This window comes from Vipera ursinii (assembly GCF_947247035.1).
Source record: "Vipera ursinii genome assembly, chromosome: 2".
In the NCBI taxonomy this organism is placed as follows: Eukaryota; Metazoa; Chordata; class Lepidosauria; order Squamata; family Viperidae; genus Vipera; species Vipera ursinii.
In genome coordinates this window covers 201,160,932-201,183,842 of record NC_139513.1, presented here as the reverse complement: position 1 = coordinate 201,183,842, position 22,911 = coordinate 201,160,932, and positions in this window count along the sequence as shown.

The following is a 22,911-nucleotide window of genomic DNA, read 5'->3' as shown; positions in this document are numbered from 1 at the left end:
CAATATTAGGTATCACTGTAGGTTTGTCCATTTGAATATAATTACCCAAGAATCTACTTGAATTTAAATAGGAGCTATCATTGCTACCACCACCAACCTTTCCACTGAGACACACATGGACATGCACGCACATAGTTTTGATTTACGTAACAATACTTCCTAGATGTTCACAATGGTTTGACAGAAACATAGTGGGATCCAATCTAGTAGGAAGTCCTTCTATGCAAGCATCTTTTAAATTAATAGGATGAGTCCAAGAAAAAGGCATTTCTTCTTTTGCTGTCCTTTGTATGGGAGAACCTGCTTACTGGATTATCCTGGGTGAAGTAAATTGAAGTACCACGGCAGGCATTTTTAGACCATCAAGGAGGTGGATAAAAGCAGAGGAAATGTAATACCCACTGCTTAAATTAAACTCATTTTGAAACAATATTTTTCAGGTAAATCACTCTTTTCCCCCCCATTTCAGATCAGGACAATCGATAGCAAAAACTATGATTTCGCAACGGATTATCACTTCCTGTGTGCTTAAATTTTCTAGTTTGCACATGAATGGAATCCAAATGTGGTAAAATGAGCTCTAATAGAAAAGGGTAAACATGTTCTGTATGCCTAGTGACCTATTATGTTTTTTAACCTACGTATAAGTAAGACGAGCATGTTTATACTTCTCAGGCTCCCGTCATGCATGGGTTTTGTTATATAAATATATTTATGCATGCGGCCAGAAATAGATAGAAGCCGCCTTTCTTCGAGGCATGTTGGAGAAACAATTTGGACATGATAAGAGCAAATGCATTTCTTTAAACTCCAGTTTGGCCCAGTCCCTTACAAGGCTTCTGTTTCTAGAGCAAAAACATCAAGGCAGGTGAAGGAAGCTTGTCTATGTGAAATGAATTCCTCGGCGGAGGGGAACAGGAGAGGGGAGATACAGAGTGCTGTGCTGCAGATAGGAACAAAGTAATCATCTATGCTATGATTTTCTCCCTCAAATATGTAACCTCTTGCTCTGCTTTATGCATCATTTGGGCAGACTAAGTTCAAGCAAACAGGTCTGGTATTTAATTTGGCACCAGCAGCAACATTACTGCAGCTTCTTAATTCACAAGCCAGTAATTTATTTTGGAGACCTGAATCTGGGACAAAATTAGCCTTGATTTATATCATACTATAGAGCGCAGCCCAGAGGCCAAAGACTAACAAATCTGTACTCTTAGCCTTCCTAGCATTGGCAATCGTGTCCTGTTGATACTGTTGCGAATAAAAAGCAAAGTGGTTGGTATAAATGCTGCTGAGCTTTGGGAGAATCAGTGAGAAAAAAAATTCTTTGGTAAGAAAAATTCATGCCCAGTGCTCAAATTTACTTAATAGTGGTATCTTCACAGAAGGCCTAATCTGGACAATGTTAACTTGGTTACTGAAGGCTAACGGGGCAATCCTAGTCCTATGTATCGGAAAATAATTATACAGTAGAGTAGACTTCTGCGTAGCCTTGGTTAGAATCGCTATATAAAGTGATACTTACATTTGAGAAGCACCAGTAAAACACATTCCTATTATGCAACATAGGTTCACTGCGCGTTTCCAAATCATTATAGTGACTCCAAGTGGGTACTGAAGCAATCTGTTGAATATTGACTTCTGATTCGTAACTTTATATGTGTTTCCTAATATTCACTTACAGGCTTTCTCTATTGACAAAGTCTTTGGTTTTTTTCTGTATTGCCAAAGAACCCCTTAAAACAGCGGTGTCCAACCTTAGCAACTTTAAGACTTGTGGCTGCCAGAATTCTGGGAGTTGAAGCGCACAGGTCTCAAGGTTAGCAAGGTTTGGCACCCCTGCTCTAGGAGGTTCTTATTTCTAAACATTTTCCAAATATCATAAACCCTTCTCCCAAACTCTGATATTTTGTAGGAACTGTTTGGCTAAGGTGCCAAATATTTTAAGAGAGGAAGAAAAATGAGCAGGGACGTTCTTTCTTCAGCAGAAAGTTGGACAACCCAGAGAAAGTTTTCCAGAATGTTACCAATCCTTGACATTGAATGAGGACTCTGCTGTTAATATGCATACTTCCTCCAGTAATATTTCTTCAGGCCTCTATTGTTTCAGATGCACTAAGGCTATTGTGTAGGGTGTATGGGGGGAAATAGTGAAAACAGGCGTGTACATATTTCATGTGGAGTAATTGATAAGGTATATTGGGGCTCCAATTGAAAAAAAAAATAATTTCAGACTTCAGGAAGGCTATTCCGACTCTATGGAACACGGTTTAGATTAAAAAGCATTTTGGAGACTGGACATTTCCCCAGTCTTATGTTCTTCCAATAGTCTTCTGCACACATGCCTTTTATTTAAAATACATTAATCCATTCCAGACAATACTTCCAGTACATTAATGTCCCTATGACCTCATTAACTGTCTTTTCATTCATTATTCCGAAAGTAAAACATGCCTATTCGGGACTGTCTCATGTTCTCCTTTTCTGTGCTTACCAATTCAAAACTGTAACCAATACAAAACTGATAGGTGCATCAACCTGATCTTCCTGCATTTTGGATGCACTTCGTTATCCCCAAAACTTTTCTTGCAGTATTGAAGCTGGGATCCCCAGAGGAAGCTGGGGAGAGAAAATCCATGCATTTTGATTGCCTTGTTATTCTGTGCTGCTGAATCTCACTCTGAGCTAGTGGACTGGGAAGAAAGCACGACTAGAGTCTTCTTGCATTTGAGCCTGTTGCCCTGGCCATGAGTCCTTGCTAGAAGTTTTCTTTGAGTGGAACTTAACTCCTGGTGACTTCATAGGCATAGGCAAGGGTAGTTCCTTTGATTGCAATACTGCTTTTAAAACATGGGGAGACAACCAATGTGGGCAAGGGAAAGAGTCTAAATCGATGTAACATGGCTTTAAAGAAGATGCACTGATCAGAATTGCACGTATCTTGAAAAATGGCTCTAAACCAGTTATGATTCTACCAGAAGAGAAATGCAATTAAATCAATGGGGAGAAATCATGTAATGCATTTAAATTCATTCAGCTAAACTTAAATTTAAATTAAATCAACTTGAATTTTTGCTCTGGTCCTAATTCTTTATTTTATGCTGGGTCACTTCAGACTTTGGGTAGGGTAATTTGAGCTGCAGCCCTCAGTCCATAATGAAACTATGCATGCCCTGTTGTAATGGGTAACACTACTGTGCCACTTAGCTTAATATCTTACTCTGTTGATTGATGTGTCCAGATTAGTTTGTGCATGAATATTGCTTGATTTCCCATCACTTTGTAATGCACAATTGAATGAATTGTGTTAGAGTTGGTTTTGGACAATAAGAACATTCCATCTAGATAATTAAGCTGTGGACAGTGCATTTACAGTTATAAATCAATGCTGCATCCATGACAGATAAGTGTTAACCTCAATAGTAGTATGAAGAACAGCTATGGGTTATAAGCAAGAATGGGTTACAAGCCATTCCTCTCGACAACTCTCCTTTCATAAAACAAAACTTTATGTAGAAGTATCCAATGTAGTAAAAAAATATATGATTGAAAGAAGATTTCAATTCTCAGGGCAATTTTGTTTTATGCATTCAAACTTTACACCATAAATGTATCGAGCGTGGTATCTCTACTCACTTCTATTTAATCTTTAATTTGGAAAAAAAATGTTATGTCAAGTGAAACAGCAGTCAGAATAAAAAAAATGCTCTTATGAATGTAGCTGATGCTTGAGTTCAGTTCAGACATCTCGTAATAAATAGTTTGGCATCTTAAGAAAATACACCAATTAAAGTTCTAGATTGGACACTGCGTACATAGAACAGGGTATCCTGCGTCTCTGCACATAAATACATTTTCATCAGCCCACAATCTTGTTTCTTTGTAAGCTAAGCCATGTGAGCCACTATTAGTGGCTAATGGACAACTAATAATGTATAGTTCTTTTTTAAAAGATTGAAGTATCATCATGTCCATATTTTCATGGTTGATATCAAAGTAAGGGGTGGCTACTTGAATATTCAGCAAGATGTGTTGATGTCTGTCTAAATTGCACATCTTTAATAAGCGACATAAGCAGAGTCTGTTCAGCTTTTTTTAGCACTGGCTGAATTTTTAGTAGCCACAATGGCTGATGATCAACCAATCTGAAATGCTGCAGAGAAATGCAGGAAATGCAATGGCCACATATCATTTTAAGTATATATTATTTTTTGTAAATACATCTTGTACATACTTGGATGTTCCATCACAATCATTTATTGTCTTTATGAGTTATATATCCAATATAACAGTGTAAATAACACAATGTTCCTTATTATTTATATTTAGATGTTTGGAAGAAAAGTCATTTTATTTTAAGATATATGTCAAATATGTTTGGTTATCCCTTTTCCCCTTTCACAATTGTAATGTATCTTTTTTATTTCTTTCTTTAAAAAGAAATAATTTATTGATCCAAAAAGAATGTATTGTAACTGAATTGTACATAGAATGCAGAGTGGAAGGCCATAAGGTACTGATAAACTAAAGATTCTATAATCCCAAATATTAAGCAATAAGCAATTGTTGATTTATTTAAGGTTGTATTGCTCATCTTCAGTAAAAGAGGTGCTGGAATAAATTGCTACTGTGTAGTATGGGGCACAATTGCCCTGCAGATTGTTTCAGACCATTAGATTATCCTGCCCTCTTTTCTATTCTAGTCGGTGACACCTATGTCAATGACACAGTTCTGATGTCATCTGTTAGTAAAAGTTGGATCCTCTGTTGTCTCTCTCTCTCTCTCTCTCTCTCTCTCTCTCTCTCTCTCTCTCTCTCTCTCTCTCTCTCTCTCTCTCTCTCTCTCCCTCCCCCCCCAAATCTTCTCTGTTCTTATTGCTGGAATGGACAGACCATCCAGTCTGCTACTTGTTGCCTGTGTTCTTAGAGATCACATGTCTAATTGCTGCTAAGCAGTTTAGCATTAACCAGGGTTCAATAAAAAAAATAATAACAATAAATCCAACGGCATGTCTTACATGTCTTTAATGTTGCTAATGCAAACGGGGCATTAAAAGTAATGCAAAGAGTATCTGTAATGGTGGGGATGGTAAGAAAAGTAAATATGGGCCAGGCTTATTTTTCATTCCTTGACAAGAGCAAGGTATGGTTAGACTATTGGGTTCTTCTTCTTATAACTTAACTTTTGCAATGTGTTTCATAGAAGCAAATGGACATCCATTGAGTTCACATTTCTCCTCGGCAAGTATAACTATAAGAGCGTTTATCATATTCACAAGCACCATCCATGCACAAATGTATGTTTGACGTTTACACCCGTCCCCCCAAAAATACCTATTACAAAGCATCAGAATAAAAAGAAATTATACATAAATGTGGAAAATGCTAGTCATTAAATTATATACATCTTAAGCCTGGTTCCAGCATGGAGTATGCGGTTCCCACTTACTGCTCAGAATACAATTGTCATACATCATTTATATCTCCATTTCACCATTATGTAATCCCATAAATGTCCACACACATCACTGTCAGGAGTTTCATGTATAAAATATTAACCACTTTTTAAAGGAACATTTCTTGCTAGATATAATCATTTGTAATAATCATAGAAATATCTGACCTTGAGTCACATTGCAGCAGTATCAAACATGGAAAAGCTAATGGAACTTGTATAAGTCAGGTGGTGTTACTCTGTGCTTGATAAAACTGGTAGATAAAACTGTGTTACATTGTGCTAGACCAGGGGTAGGCAACCTTGGCTCTTTTATGACTCGTGGACTTCAACTCCCAGAATTCCTGAGCCAGCATGGCTCAGCTTGGAAACCTCTCCCATTCCCCTCAACATAGCTGGCTCAGGAATTCTGGAAGTCCACGAGTCATAAAAGAGTCAAGGTTGCCTACCCCTGTGCTAGACAAAAGTAGGTGTGGCTGAGCAACAGACAGATTAGAAAGAACAACTGTTTCTAATTTCTGGTTTAGTGTTCCTTCTTAATTAGAGCAAAGGCATTTGCTGCAATCAATTTAAATTCTCCTGCTCAATGGAGGCTTTTGAGAGGTATCTCATATCTCATATTCATATCTGCTATGAACCGAGTGCATTTAAGTTCTTTTAGTATTCAGTAGCCTGGAGGAAGGTAGGGAATACAACTCAAATACTCTAATCTGTGCTATTGCCAAGGGGTTTTTTTTGTGGGCATTGTATGCTGCTTATGTGCACTGACTACAGTGGTACATAACAGCAGTGAAAATTTCAGCCGAAGACATCCGGAAGACATCAAATTGGGGAGAGGTTATTGTACACATAGAGGGTGTAGCCTGTTTTCTCCAAACTTCAGGTAAGAAAAACAAAAATGAAATCTCAGGTTCTTCCTTTCACTTCTATGTACATCGTGCAGCCCGCATAATTAGTGGATAATTCTTGGAACATCATCTAAGGGCAGTTTAATAATTTTTGGTTCTACCAAAAGAATAAAGCTCTAGAGCAGACATGTCAAACACAAGGCCCGGGGGCCGGATCCGGCCCGCAAAGTGGTTTCATGTGGCCCGCGAAGCCATCCTGGAAACAGTGAGGGAACGGCCCCCACTGCCTTGGCCCTGGCCCAGAGACCCTCCTTCTGCCAGAGACCCTCAGATCTGTCCCACTCCTGCCCAGGCCCTCATAGGCACCCTTGATGCGAACGATGTAGAGCTGGCCATGCCCACCCAGTAGGCCATATGCACTCTAGCCACACCCACCTAGTAGGCCACGCCCACCCAGGCCATACCCACCCGGCCCCTTGAGGGCAACCGCAATGCTGATGCGGCCCTCAATGAAATTGAGTTTGACACCCCTGCTCTAGTTGCTTGGATAAGGCCTGTCTTTGTAAACAATTCAAACCCTGAGTTGCTGTTGTAAGCTAAACTGAAGATGATCTTCCCATTTCTGTGTCTGGCCCTTTCCCAAATTTTATCTTCATGAAATGGAGAATAGTGAAACAAAACTGCCTCATGTATCCCCCAAATCGTCTTCATCAGCACAATGAAGTTAGGAAGAGGAGGGAGAACTTGCTTGGCATAGCTTTCTAGCCCCAAAGAAAGCACTCCATTACCAGAATATTCATAAGCCAGATTGCAGTCTTTTTTTTCTAAAACAATTAAAAAAAAACTGGCTTAGTGCATGGAAGTGCAGACTGACTTGAACAGCTATTCCTTCAGACTTCAAGCTTATAAACAAATACACCTTGAGATATCAAGAACAACCAAAAGAAAGGTTGGGCACACCCATGGTGAGGATGTTTCAATTCTTCAAAGGGACAGCATTAGCAAGATTTTAGTACTACAGTTTAGCCATTTTAATCAGCACCAACAGAAACAGATCTATATAAACAGCACCACCAAATAATCTTGAACTTGTTTTACTCATGAAATACCTCTTATCTTAAAAGACCAAAGATGCTGCCATGTTCAGCTAACTGTGCTGATACAAAGGGCTAATTATCAGAAGGGATTTTTTTAAAAAAAGCCATGTAAAAAGCTAATTGCATTTACAGCAATTTGGAGTATAGATCAGCTTCTAAGGGATGAGAGAAAGGAAACTGAAGATTTAGCAAACGAGGGCTCAACCAGTCACTGGACTTTCAATATTCCATGATTAGAGTTATTCCTGGGGGGTTTTCCCCAATGCTTTCCCAATCCTATGCATTTGATAAAGTGAAAAATCTTTATTTCTTAAAGGTTTGTGAAAGATTCACATTCAAATAAATGTACATATAGATTATATTAGTCCACCATAATATATACCAAGAAGTGCTATAAAAATCAGGCACAGACTGTTTTCAAGCTGCATTGTTTTTCAAGAATTTGGCTTTATTGATGCGCAGGGATATATGTCAACAATACAGTGACACTACCAGAGTGACAGAGCCTGAACAGATGAGAGTGTTTTTTTTAACTACTATAATATTATTAATAGAAAGATTGCAGGAAATTGATTTTTATTTGTAGGAAATTGATTTTTATGCCTCCCGATATGGTTTAAATTGCTCTTTTAGAAAGAAAAAAATGTATTGCACTTTTTTTGCCATTTGTCATATATTCTAGAGCAGTGATGGCGAACCTTTTAGAGACCGAGTGCCCTAACTGCAACCCAAAACCCACTTATGTATCTTCGGGTGCCGAGTGGGCGTGGTCCATTGGGTGGGCATGGCCCATTGGTGGCATGGCTGTGGTGGTAACGGCAGACGGTGGGACTAAAAAGTTGAATCATTTCCAACTTTGCCAGATGTTTTTTTCCCCGCGAGAAGTTGAAATTGATTGATTGATTGAACCTTTTTTTTTTGCACACAGCGGCAGAGGCCTAAAGCAAAAAGGCTTTATAAAACCAAGCTGAAGGCCTAGGACTGGGGCGACGGTGCACGTGCCCACAGAGAGGGCTCTGTGTGCCACCTGTGGCACGCGTGCCATAGGTTTGCCACCACGGTTCTAGAGGATTTAGAAGCTACCCAGCTTAAGTTGGTGATGACATGCAACCAGAAGGCACCACTCCAGTTTAGGTCTTGTAAGAATTCTAATGAAATCTCAGGTATAATTCTTGAGATCAGAGATTCTTGACTTTTTTTCTTCTGGAAAGTATCTTAGGTGCCTCCTGTGCTTCAGCTGACAGCTCTCATTTCTCTATTCCCTATTCACCAACTGTACTTTTCCTTTCTGATTAAACTATTTCACAGAAAGCATCTCCAGGCTTATAATCACAGCATCCACTACCACCCCCCCTCTCCACACATCAGTGTATTAGTGTTATCAAAAAGTAGGAATAGGTATGTCTGGGAAACAATTCCAGTTACTAGACAAAGAAGGAGGAAGCTCTACTGCATCCCTAAGCTCTCTCAATCAATAAAGTAAAGGTGTAGTACAGGAAGAAATCTCTATTTTCCATTTTAGGCAATAAGGTTAAGGTCTCTTGAAATACACTTCTCAAGAAATTGGCCCTGACAAGAGCACAAAGCCATACAATACAAATGAGAACCGAATGAATGGAAGTAATTTGTTATTTCTATTCAGAGGATGCTGTAGCAGAATAGGGAGGGAGGTGGGGGGGGTGAGGAGGTGGTTTGAGGGAAGATTGCATTTTCTCTGAGGAAAAAAGGAGCTCCTCCCATAGATACCATTAAAAGCAGGGCTTTTTTTCTCATAGAACGCTCAGAACTGAGTTCCAGCACCTTTTTGGGATGGAACCTTGTAGGGTAGGCAAAGCGGGTTGTATGACACGTGTGAGTTCCAGCACCTTTTTCTTTTACAAAAAAATCATTGATTAAAAGTATGGCCAGAACTGAGCTAACACCCTTTCTTAGCTCTGTCCTAATCAGAAGAAATGTTGCAATAAATATTGATCATATCATAGAGGGCTCTAGAAGGCTTCTAGAATGAATTTTTACAACAGAAAAAGATAGAGAACTCCATGTTAATTTGTCTACCAGCATTGACAGTTCTGATACCCTAGGTTGGGTACCTAGGAAGACTGCCCTTCTCCTTCCTGAAGGCAGGAAGTCTCCTATTCCCTTGTCTCTGAAGAATTTAAGCTTACTCTTAAGACAAGGGGATATAATTTTTATGAGACCAAAGGGCACATTCGGCATTTGAGACCTGTGCCAAGGCTGCATTCAAGGAGGAAGTAGAGACAGATTAAAGAAGGGAACGAGGCCAATGCAAATACTGTCTTCGATTAAATTAAATCAAAACCGAAGTTCGATCAAAGTTATATAAAATAAGGGTAGCCAATGTGTGTATTTCTTGTTGTGTCTTTTCTGCCTTGTTGCCAGAGTGCAGAGTTGCTTTCTCTATTGCTTGCTTTGCCAAAACATTTTTTGAAGAACTAACTCTGGAGCTTGCAAGACTTGCAACTTATTTTAGCATCCTCAGCCATATAACAACACAAGGTCATTGCACCCCTCTCCGAGTACAAATCTATATTACATTTACAAATGTGTCGTAGCACTCTTATATGAAGTATAACAGTGCCCATCACCGATCATGAGCATGAACTGTGTGTCTATTTTGAGGACAGGTATTGCTGGTGGTAACTCAGGAACTAGAGATTGGGGCTCCAATATCCAGTTCTAATCTTTTATCTGCACTGCCCTTCTTCTCAGTTAGTCAATGTGTCAACTCCAAATATTACCAGAAACAATGATATAAGTAAATGCTCCAGATCTTTCTTTGGCATATTGTTCTCTTTCCTCCCTCATCTCTTAATAGTAGGCTGCCCAACAGATACAGTAACTCTTATATTTCAACGTAGGACTGCTCACCTTGTTTTAGTCATTTTAAATAAGGTTTGAGTAGGCCCAGCCTTGAACCTCAGGGCTGTCGTAAAAACATTGCTGGCATATCAATTGTTGTATATATCGTGTTGCCTCACACAGATAGAAAATTAGTAAGAGTTTTGACTCCCTATGTTTTCCCATATATTCACGGCAACACATTCTTGAGATTTTGGACAATCGGTCAATCCATTTGTAGCTGAAGGCTATACTGCTGATGATACAGGTCTGATTCCTTTATTTTTCAGTAATATCTGCAAGTTCAGCTACAAATGATGTGATCCATTATTAGTCCCTTGTTCTGGGACACTCATTCTGGCAAATATTCCCTCCAATATCTCAAAGGTGCCCTTTCAAAAGGCAACTGGACTGTTTCCTTTTTCCTGAGGAAGAAGAAGATGAAGTTTTGCTTCTCATCCAAGAAGCTTCATCAGTTCTGGCAGGACAGTGGGAGCTATGGGAGGATTAGTTCTGACAGGATAGGGGAGGGTTGGAAGGACCATATTTCTCTGCAGCCATCCATCTCAAGAACTCTCAGGAGAGTGCTAATGACCAGATGACTGCAAAGAAAAATGATCCTTCAATTCCGCCCCCGCCCCGCCGCATCTTGTCATAACTAATCCTTCCACAGCCCCCATCACCCTACCAGAACCTATCAAGCTTCTTGGATGAGAAACAAAATGTCATCTTCTTCTTCCTCAAGGAAAAAACAGTCCAGTTGCCTTTTGGAAAAGCACCATTGAGACAACTATGAGCTGAATGACTGAGAATCTCCACAGACATTCCTTCCCATACCTCTGCAATATGTGTGGTAATTGTTGAAGCCACTGAGAGAACTTCTGGCCAATGTGCTACCAAATTTTAAAAGGCTGTACCCATAAACAGTTCTGTAAAGTTTATGCAAATTTTTTGCCATAGCGAGGCAGGCTATTTCCGTGGCTGAAATAGCACTGGTTTTGTCATTTTTGATATACTTAGCAACTGCTTCCAACCTGTTCATTGCATTTGTCTCCTCGCAGCCAACAAACAAGCATTCAAGCTAGCACCTTTGTCTTCGCTATTCCAAGATGTCCAATGTATAACTCATTGGATAGTTCTGTGTTTTGCAGTACGGACATACTGCATCCTTTGCCAAGTGTAAGCCAATTATGGTGCTGACAGAACTTCAAGGACTGGGACGGGTGTTCTGTATATTCCAACAATTCATCAGACCATTAAATTCTTGCTTTAAAAGTCTGCTAAAACGCTAGCAAAGAGAAGGGCATTCAGCACTTGTCTAACTAACTTTTCAGTTCTGGATTTGACTTGACTAACTTTTCAGCTGTACATTTGTACATACACTGTTTATATATTCTTTTTTGTTTGTCAGCACCATAGCTAAATAGAACAGATACTTTTTTTGTTTTAATTCAATCCCCTTTCAGTTTAGGAGTTGTGTTTACGTTTGAATTCAATGTCTTCTTCGTGGTTTTCTTCATTTATGGAAGTGAATGAACAAACATGCTCCTTGTTGCCACATTTGTCACTATCTGCAAATCTGCTACTTCTGGGGGAGAACAGCTCTGCCATAACCAAACTTCACTTTAGTCTGCAATTCTTGCTTTCTACTCACTAATAGTACTTCCATCTTGCCTTCACTGACTTTCAGGTCATTCTCCTCCATCCAACCCTTTATTAAGTATAAGCAACAATGAAAGGGTCTGATTACACCCTTGTAATTAGGGGTAAGATGCAATTGAGATGGGGACGGGGGTTCCTCAACATCCTGTTCCAAAAACACTGAATATCCATCAAGAAGATCAAAGCATTTGCATCACCAAGACAAAATCCCAATTGAAGCAGGTTTGGAATTTCACTTCCATCCAGCTTTGCTTGGAACCACAAGGCAGCCCTATCCTTGATCACCTTACCTAGGAAAGGAAGATTCCAAAATGGCCTATAATCACATTTTGGGGATCCAGAAAATGGTACAAATTGGATGGCTGCCTCCTATAAGCATGTGGCAACATCTGGTCATTCAAGGAAGCATCAATCACCTGGATCAGTTTGAGGGCAAAGGTTAAACAAACAAGTAGATGGCTTCATCTCTTCACCTATCCATCCACATCACTGCAGTTTCCGAGTTTACCTCCCCATGGCCTGCTCCATCACTGACATTCAGATTGAGGAAAATCAAATCAACAAAGAATGATGAAAATGGCCCAAATTTTCAGACTTCCCTCTGCCAACATCTTGATGACGGAGATGCCACAGAGTATGGCAAAGTGTTGTTGACCTCTTCATGGCAGCCAGGGCATCAAGCATGAAAAACAGCTGCGTAACTTTGGGCCAGTCAATCCTTCCCACAATTCACAGGCTTGCCATTGTTGGAAAAAAGGCCATAATAAAAGTTTTAATTTGATTTATTTGGGGCAAAGAGTAGTCTTAACTACCCAGAGTCTTTTTGGAGTTGGGCAACATTAAGAAATCTAATGAATAAATAAACAGGAGACCAAAGAATTATATACACTGACTTAAGTTGCACAAAATAAAAGTGAGATACCATCAAAATCTGCACTGCTCTGTGCAGAGTTGGGTCACAAGTTCTTTTGATCCAGAAGCAATGAGCAAAACCAGAGTCTGCATCTGCAGCCTGATCTTAACAGACAAACTATAGCGATGCAAAACCTTCCTCTAAGTCTAAACAAGTAGATGAAATTGGGGTATTTATTTAGGTTTATTAAGATTGCAGCCATGGCCAGTGGAAGAAATTCCACTGGAATTCCCTTTAAAAGTGAACAGAATCACTTTGAAAAAAATAAAATAAAAAGTTGTTTATATGCTAATATCGGAATTTTTAAAAGTGTAAAGAGGCAAAAAAGATAATTTGTTGCCTTGTTCTAGTGGCAAACTGCATCCCTGAATTTCGGCGGCAGTTCAGAAGAGGCCTTGGAGACAATAACATTGCCTTGGAGAAAAGAATATTGGCTGTTCGGTTGCTCATTTTAGGGCATATTTTCAACCCTGGTTATCTCACATCCTGGCTGATGTGTCACACTGCAGACTGCTGGTTTAGGGCTTCATTCTTTTCAGCATATTGACACTCTCATCTCCCACACAACAGGCTGCTTTAAATTCATGGGACTCCATCAGTATGGCATTTCAGAAAACGTACAAGCAATATTACAGTATATTTCTATTCTATTCTATTCTATTCTATTCTATTCTATTCTATTCTATTCTATTCTATTCTATTCTTCTATTCTATTCTATTCTATTCTATTCTATTCTATTCTATTCTATTCTATTCTATTCTATTCTATTCTATTCTATTCTATTCTATTCTATTCTATTCTATTCCACTCCACTCCACTCCACTCCACTCCATCCCACTTCATCCCATTTTTATTTCTTTTCTTTTATTTAAGATTTATGCAGGCGCCATTTGTAATAACACTGGGCCATGCAAAACAATAAACTCCCAAAACAAATCAAAGCTAACATCTATAAAAACTCACAGCAATAGTCTCCCAAACATTTTGTAGATTTCCAGCCCCATTCTACCCCACTGCTTGTACCCTGTGCAATCTTTTTTACTTCTGCCCCTCTTGTCTTCAAAGAGTTCTTTTCACTTCTGCATGGATGTCTCCAGAATTACAAGAAGCAATAATCAAACTTTTCTGACAGTGTCACCACAATGCTGTTACCTTTTTTAAAAAATCAAAAACTTGCTTCATTTATTTTTCCCCCGTAAAGGATTTTATATGCACAAATTATATAAGAAACTATTGTTCTTCAGGCATTTAGTCATCTCCAAATAAAATAGCTTTCTGAAGGGCTTTTTTTCTAAAAAAAAAAAAGGTGCTGGAACTCTCATCTTAGCAGGCACAGGAGGTGGGGGGGCAGAGGGGGTGGCACTGCTGCAATCACGGGTGCGAGGGGTGTTGGCGGTGGGCTGCCCCCCTGGGGCTGGAGCCGGCGCGGCTGGTGCTGTGGGAGCAGCGGGGCCCGCTCTATATGGCGGGGCTGCGCGGGGCGTGTGGCAGAGGTGGTGCGGGTCAGACGATGCAGGGCGGCTACTTAGGCGTGCAGGGCGAGGTGACGATGGCACAGGTCCAGCACCGGTAGGCCACCAGCCTGGCTGACATGGGTGAGCACAAGGAAGGAGTGCACATGGACTCCACAGAATCCACCTCCCACTCCTTAATTTATCAGTGTGGGCCTTTCCCTTCTACAAGTTGCACAGATTTCTTCTAGATTTTCCTCTTGCCTTTCCAAGTTAACTCCTTGGTCTGTCATTGAGCAAGAATTGACTTTGTAGGGAGGCATATTATTATTTGATGTATAATTAACATATGTTCTACCTTTATTTACCCATTATATAATATTTATATGCAATCCACAAGGCGAGGTTTGGGGCAACTTACAATAGAAAAAAATGTATTTTTAAAATCAGAAGATTAAAACATAAAAGCAGGGCTTTTTTTCGCATACAACGCTCAGAATGGCGTTCCGGCTCCTTTTTTTGCACACACACAAAAAAGCTTTTGCACAAGCTATGGACTTATTTTTCTTTCTTTGCATGTTTGATATTTTTAAAAAGGCATATGATACTGACTATGTAACATCTTTTGCTAGGATACATGACTACTGCTTGCACAGATTGTGAAAAGTGAAAGATTGTGGATAAACAAAATTTTAATGTACAGATAATACCACCAGAAATTATTTTAGCCTTTTAAATAAATGTTGTTATTGATGTTAAGCTCACCATGGAAAACATCATATATTGTTATGTATATACTAGGTTAATTATTTAAAGACTGAAGTGCAACATAACTAGATTCTAAATAATCTATTTTTCAAAACACACAACAGTCCAAACAGTAAAAGTAAAGTCCAAATTAAGAATATTTCATTCTTAAGAATTGTTTAATTTAAAGTGGTTTAGTTGTAATAGATGGTTATAGATTCAAAAATAGTTTTCAAGAGTATTTTCAAAAGATACTATTTTTTCTAGCATCAGCTAAATTAGACATATTACATTGAGAAAAATGTTTCTCATTTCTTTCCTTATTGATTTATTGATTTCATTGAAGAGATATTAACATAGGAAATAGATTATTTTGTTATCTAATTTTACCTTCCAAAAGACAGAAGCAGATGAAAAATGTGAGGTTCTTTTTTGTTGGCTTTTTTCAATTAGCTGTTTTAGATTCTAAAAGTTTAGTTACTAAAGAAGTAACCTTGTAAATAATTTTAATGTCATCTAGTGCAGGGTAGGCAAACGTGGCTCTTTTATGACTCAAGGACTTCAACTCCCAGAATTCCTGAGCCAGCATGGCTCAGCCTGGAAACCTCTCACTTTCCCCCTCAGCATGGCTGGCTCAGGATTTCTGGGAGTTGAAGTCCACGAGTGATAAAAAAAAAGAGCCAAGATTGCAATACAGTAGGCTTTCCAAAGCCAATAGAGGCAGTTTTTTTTTTTTTGCAAAAAAAAAAGGTGCCGGAACACCGTTCTGAGCGTTCTATGAGAAAAAAAGCCCTGGCTTTCTGGGTGCAGAAAGTCATATCCTGTTTCCATTCCACCCCAGCTGTTCTATTTTAATTGGGAAAGTATCTGCACAGAATTCTAAACATAGGCCCAACATAAAAAGTAGTAGAAAACCCAGTATCAAGCAGTACTAACTATTACATTCAAAAGACCATGTTATTAGATCTTTTAGCATAATAATAATAATAATAATAATAATAATAATAATAATAATAATAATAATAATAATAATAATAGACAGCAGAATAGAAGAGAAAGAACTGGAGAAGATAACAAAATACAGAGACGTGCAAATAGAAGTAGAACGATTGTGGCAAAAGAAAGCAAAGAAAGTACCAATAGTATCAGGTGCTTTGGGTGCAATTCCAAAACTTCTGGAGTACCACTGGAACACCATCAGCATTCACAAATGCACAATTAATAAAGTGCAAAAAGTGGCTTTACTTGGAACAGCTTACATTTGAGCTTGTCTTCTGGACTTCAGGAGTAGCCAACACCCCAGAAGATAAGCTCAAGATCCAAATGGATCTTGACAAACTTGAACAATGGTCTCTAGCCAACAAAATGAAATTTGCTGAGAAGAAAAGCAAGGTTTTACATTTAGGCAAGAATAACCAATGGTACAGGTGCAGATTAGGTGAAACCCCTTAAGGTATGCTCTGTTGCGAGTTTGGAGAAAGTACAGACACAAGTTAAATTATACGATACCTATTTGGGCAATACCTAAACATGCAATAGAAAATATAAATGTTGGATTTAAATATGATGTGATTACATATAAGGAAATTTTAAGTTTTGAGAGGAATGTATGGCAATTAAAGCCATATAACATTTTAAAAGAAGAAAAGATTGTACAAACCTGGTTTCAGTACAGTCAATTACAGGCTAGGTGGAAAGAGGACCAGAAAACTGGTTTTTCAATGATTGATGAAAATTTGGTAAAGCAAATTAGAGATCAAGGTCAAGCACATATAAAAAGGATATATCTTGCATTGATAGAAATTGATTCAGAGATGGAACTTGTTAAAGATTGTATGATAAAGTGGGCTCAGAACTTTCAAGAAGTTATTACAATGGATACTTGGGAAAAGATCTGGGTGAGAAATGTAAAATTTACACAGGCCCAAAATTTAAGAGAGAACTTTTATAAAATGTTTTATAGGTGGCACTTAGATCCTAAAAAATTAGCAAGTATGTATCCAAACTGCCAGCCCAAATGTTGGAGGTGTGGTTGTGAGGATGCAACGTATTTTCATGTATGGTGGACTTCTAAAAGGGTTAAAGCATTTTGGATTAAAATTTGGTGGAATATGCAAAAAAATATTCAAAAAAAGGATAAAGTTTTGTCCGCAATTGTTTTTACTGGGCATTATCACAGATACTACCGTTGTGGACACTAAGTTGATGTTGAATTTAATTACGGCAGCGAGACTTTTAGTAGCGTAATATTAGAAGAAGGAAGAACTGCTGACTATAGAAGAATGGACTTTAAAAGTCTCCAACTTGGCGGAAATGGCAAAGATTTCAGCGTACTTGAAAGACCAATCGCAACAGAGATATACTGTGGAGTGGAGAAGGTGGATTGATTATATTCAGAATAAATATGGGACTAAAAAGTTTCACTTAGCATTTGAATAAGTAGTGATACATAAAATGCTTGTAGTTATTTTATTAAGAGTTAAACTGCGATAGAATTTAATATTTTATTGTTGTTTGCATATTGTAGATTATGTTTGTTTGTACTTTTATACCCTGTATTTAGCTCTGGGAAGTCGGGGAGGGGGGAGGGGGAGGGGAGGGGAGAGTTGGGGAGGTTTGGGAAGAGGGGAGGGGGTTGGGAGGGTTTTTGTTTTTGTATTTAAAAATGTACTGTAAAACTTTTCAATAAAAAAAGAAACCTGGCTCAAAAACAATAACTGTGAGAGGGTCCTTGGTGACCAAGTGGATCATCACTTAATGGTACACTCTCATTTCCTAATTAGTACTAATGTCAGAAAGATTACTTTACCTTGAAGGATGGGACTTATTATATGGGTGGCATGCATATTTAGTTTATGATAAAAAGTGGATAAGGCATTTAAATCTCACATTTTAAGAAGTGCCTTAATAATAATAATAAACCTTTATTGTCAAAGTACAACATGTGTACATTGAGATTAGCTGAGCCTCCCCCCCGTGCTCTCCCCCCCCAACACACAGTGACAACAAACCCTCCATCCCACCACACTATGTGAACCAACTACACCACACACCGGCCTCCCAAGTCAATTCTGCATAAGATTATGTCCCATTTAAAAGCCTAACAGCCCACGGATAAAAGCTATTTTTCAGCCTGTTGGTACGGCTGGCTATATTCCTATATCTCCTACCGGATGGTAGGAGAGTAAAGAGATACCGTCCAGGGTGTGAGTCAAAAAAATATTATTATAAGTTAAATTACAAAATACCAATTTGGGGGATTCCTGGGCATGCGATAGAGGGTGTATCTGTGGGTGTGAGCTTGGATATGACTTCATATAAGGAATTACTTAGATGGATAGGGAATGGTTGGCAATTAAAATCATTAGGTGAGTTAAAACAAGAAAATATCATACAGTCTTGGTTTCAATATACTCAATTGCAAACGAGGTGGAAGATAGATCAGAAAATTGGTATTACATTAACTGATGAAAATTTGGTAAAACAAATTAAAGATCAAAATCGAGCGCATATAAAGAGAATATATAATACTTTAATAGAATTAGATTCTGAAATAGAATTAGTTAAAGACTGTATGACAAAGTGGGCTCAAAATATTCAAGAACCAATTTCATTGGATACATGGGAGGTAATTTGGGTTAGAAATGTGAAATTTACCCAGGCTCAAAATTTAAGAGAAAACTTTTATAAAATGTTTTACAGATGGCATTTGGATCCCCCAAAATTGTCCTGCATGTATCCTAACTTACAGCCCAAATGTTGGAGATGTGGTAGTTTGGATGCTACCTATTATCATATATGGTGGACTTGTAGAAATGTTAAAGCTTTTTGGATTAAAATTTGGTGGAAATTTTCTCCACAATTGTTTTTATTGGGTATTGTTATAGATTGTGATACTAAAGAAACAAATTTGATGTTGAATTTGATAAGAGCAGCAAGGCTCTTGGTAGGTCAATATTGGAAGAAAGATAGTTTGCCTACTATAGAAGATTGGTCACTTAAGGTGTCAAATTTGGCAGAAATGGCTAAGATTTCTGCTTATTTGAAGGATCATTCACAAGAAATATACATTTCGGTCTGGAGAAGATGTATAGATTATATTCAGAACAAATATGGGACTAAAAAGTTTCATCTAGTTTATGAATGAATTATAGAATGATATTATTAATATTAGTATGTTTTTATGGTATTTTTATTAGTTTTTATTATATTTTATTATTATTTTTATTATTAGTATTGTTTAATAATATGGATATTATCTTGTTTTTATGTTCTTATTATTATGTTTACTTTTATCTTGTTTGTGTTCATGTTAAAGGGGAGTTAAAGTGCGTTAGGAACTTGGTTACATATATAGTTGGTTAATGTTATTTAGATTTTGATTGTTATTTTTGTAACCCTGTATTCACTTCTGGGAAGTGGGGGAGGGGGAGGGGGTGGTTTGGGGTGGGTTTGTATTGTAACTTTTATAAAACTTTTTAATAAAAAAAAGTTGCTCCAACAGCATTTGGCTTTCCTAGTTACTATATTTGTTTGACTGAAGATGATTGATTGATAATCTGTACCTTATTTTTAGTTCCAAGAGCTCTAAGGCACTTGCAGTATAATTTAATTAAACAAAATACAAAGTTTTTTGCAATAACATAAAGAAATAAATATGGAGAAATTCTGGGCAGTGAATACAAGAACTATTAACTGTTCATAGCAGCAAGAATTCCAAAGTATCCTGCACAATGGCCAATAACATAAAAACATTTGTCAAAAATAGTGTGTGCCCTTACCAATCTCCTTATTCTGCCCAGGCTACTAAAGGGATGATAGGAGTTGTAGTCTATTTCTTTTTTCAGATGGACCAGGCTAAGGTAGCCTAGTCTAGTGGCTAAAAGTGTGATCATTCTTAGAAAATGTATAGCACACGTCTTGTTGAAAAGTCCCATTGTGGTTTCTGATGACAAAGAGAAGGAGGCAAGCAGCAGAAGATCATCAAAGACAGGCAGACTCAGATAAAGACCTTTTTTCTTTTCTTCAAATAATCATTTTAGAATGTGTAAATAGCACAAGGACCAATCCAGTCCTTTGGAAGCTAGAGCAATGTCCTCCAATCTGTTACCTTTCAGATATATCAGACTGCAATTCTCATAACTATCAATCAACACAGGAGCAGACATCTTTGGGTGTGATAGCCATACCAGGTAGACCACACAGGAAACAGGAACAGTTAAGTTGTTTCTACTTTATTGTAATGTCACATTAACAGAATTTTTCAAATCTGAAAATACAATTCTTGCCATCTCTTTTAGAGCCTGAGAAACTAGGAAAGATCCTTCTGCTCTATCTGCTCTCCAACTGAAGGCTATGCCCTCTCTAATCTGACCATTTCTTGGGCAACATCTCTTTGCTCCGTCTCCCAAGGCTTTTTCAACATACTACAAGTACTTCTTGGTGTACAAGAATTCAACGTGAGCCAGCAGTGTTGCACAGCAGCCAAAAAGCCTAATACAATCCTTGGTTGTATAAACAGAGGCATAGAATCAAAATGACATGAAATATTAGTACCATTTTATAAATCCTTAGTGAGGCCACACCTGAAATACTGCATCCAGTTTTGCTTACCACATTACAAAAAAGTTGCTGAGACTTTGGAAAAAGTACAAACAAGAGCAACTTAGATGATTACAGGCCTGGAGACTAAAACATATGAAGAACAGTTGCAGGATTTGCATATGGCCAGTCTAGAGAAAAGAAGGACTAGGGGGGACATGATAGCAGTATTCCAGTATTTGAGGGGCTGCCACAAAGAAAAAGAGGTCAACTTATTTTCCAAAGCACCAGAAGGCAGGACAAGAAACAATGGATGGAAACTAATCAAGGAGAGAAGGCAACTCGGAATTAAGGAGAAACTTCCTAACAGCGAGAACAATTAAACAATGGAACAGGTTGCCTTCAGAAATTGTAGGTGCTTCATCACTGGAGCTTTTTAAGAAAAGACTGGATAGCCACCCATCTGAAATGGTATAGGATCTCCTGCTTGAGCAGGGGTAGATACTAGAAGACCTCCAAGGTCCCTTCCAGTTCTATTCTGATTGATTTACAGCTCAAGTTACAACGGCGCTGAAAAAGGTGACTTATGACCATTTTTCACATTTACAACCATTGCAGCATCTCCACGATAATGTGATCAAAATTCAGATGCTTGGCAACTGACTGATATTTTTGATGGGTGCCGTGTACTGGAGTGAGGTAGGTGATCACCCTTTTGCGGCCTTCTGACAAGCAAAGTCAATGGGGAAGCCAGGTTCACTTAACAATGGTTTGCTAACTTAACAACTGCAGTGATCCACTTAACAACTGTGGCAAGAAAGATCGTGAAATGGGGCCAAATTCACTTAACAACCGTCTTGCTTAGCAAAAGTAATTTTGGGCTCAGTTGGGGTCATAAGTCAAGGACTACCTGTATTACAGGGGAATACCAACCATGGCCTGAACAGACCTCATTTAAACAACACATAGTGATGAGCAGCTAAGTAGCTTTGCCTACCTACTCTAACCCAGGGGGAGGTTGTAAAAGCAAAAGGGGGAGGGGCCTGCGTCCCTACCCCAAATTCTTTGGAGGGTGGGAAATAATGTGATTATTAGCATTATTAGCATCCAGGGAGTTCTTGCCTACTTATTGTCACTTCTGATTTGTGCTTAGCGCCTCAAATAGTCATTCCCCAAGAATGCAGATCTCACCATTTCTGGCAACAGATTTCTCTGAATGGAATTTGTCGTACAGATAAAGCTCTCAAAGAAACAGAAGGCCAAGACTCCAAGGACATTTCCTCTGATAACAAGCAGTCAATGTAGGGGGGAAAATATAAATTATCCACCGATTTGTCTGAAGTCAGGGATTTAAAAAAACAATGCTTAGAAATTCCAGACAATCTCTGTGCAAATAATGGTTACACAACCATTTTGAGACGCTTGCTGGGCAAACTCATCCCATTGAGCTCAATGGGAAATATTCGCCACTAACACACTTAAGTGCATTCTCAAAATTGCAACTCTCTGCATCCTGAAATGAAAGAACAAAAGGCAGGTATGCAATGCAGGAACTTACCTTGTGAAACATGATATAATTTATAGCCAGCAGGAATAAAGCCAACACAAAACTTAACAACTGGGGGCCAACAGTAGACTCTAGGAGTGTTTTTCAACCTTGCCAGCTTGAAGATTTGTGGACTTTAACTCTCAGAATTCCACAGCCAGCAGGCAAGGCTGAGAAAGACTGAGCTAGGGTGCTGGATCATATTACAGGTAGTCCTTTACTTATGATTTTACAACTGAGTCCAGAATTTATATTGCTAAGTGAGAAATTTGTTAAATGAGTTTTGCCCCATTTTATGACTTTTCTTGCCACATTTGTTAAGTGAATCACTGCAGTTGTTAAATTAGTAACACGGTTGTTAAAGGAATCTGGCTTCCCCATTGACTTTGCTTCTCATAAGGTTGCAAAAGGTGATCGCATGGCCCAGGACACTGCAACAGTCATAAATTTGAGTCAGTTGTCATGCATGCAAATGTAAATCATGTAAGCATGGGAATGCTGCAACACTCATAAGTGTGAAAAATGGTCATAAGTCCCTTTTTTCAGTGCCGTTGTAACTTTGAACGAGCACTAAATTTATTTTATTTTATTTTTTATTTTAATCCCATTTATATCCCGCCCTTCTCCGAAGACTCAGGGCGGCTTACAATTTAAGCACAAACCAATGTGCTTAGCAATAGCCTTCATTCTATGTATATGCCTGGCCCCAGGGGGAGATCCTTCTCTGTGGGCGCTCCGGAGCTGTGGAATCAGCTACCGGTTGAGCTCCGGATGGCGCCCGATCTTCGCTC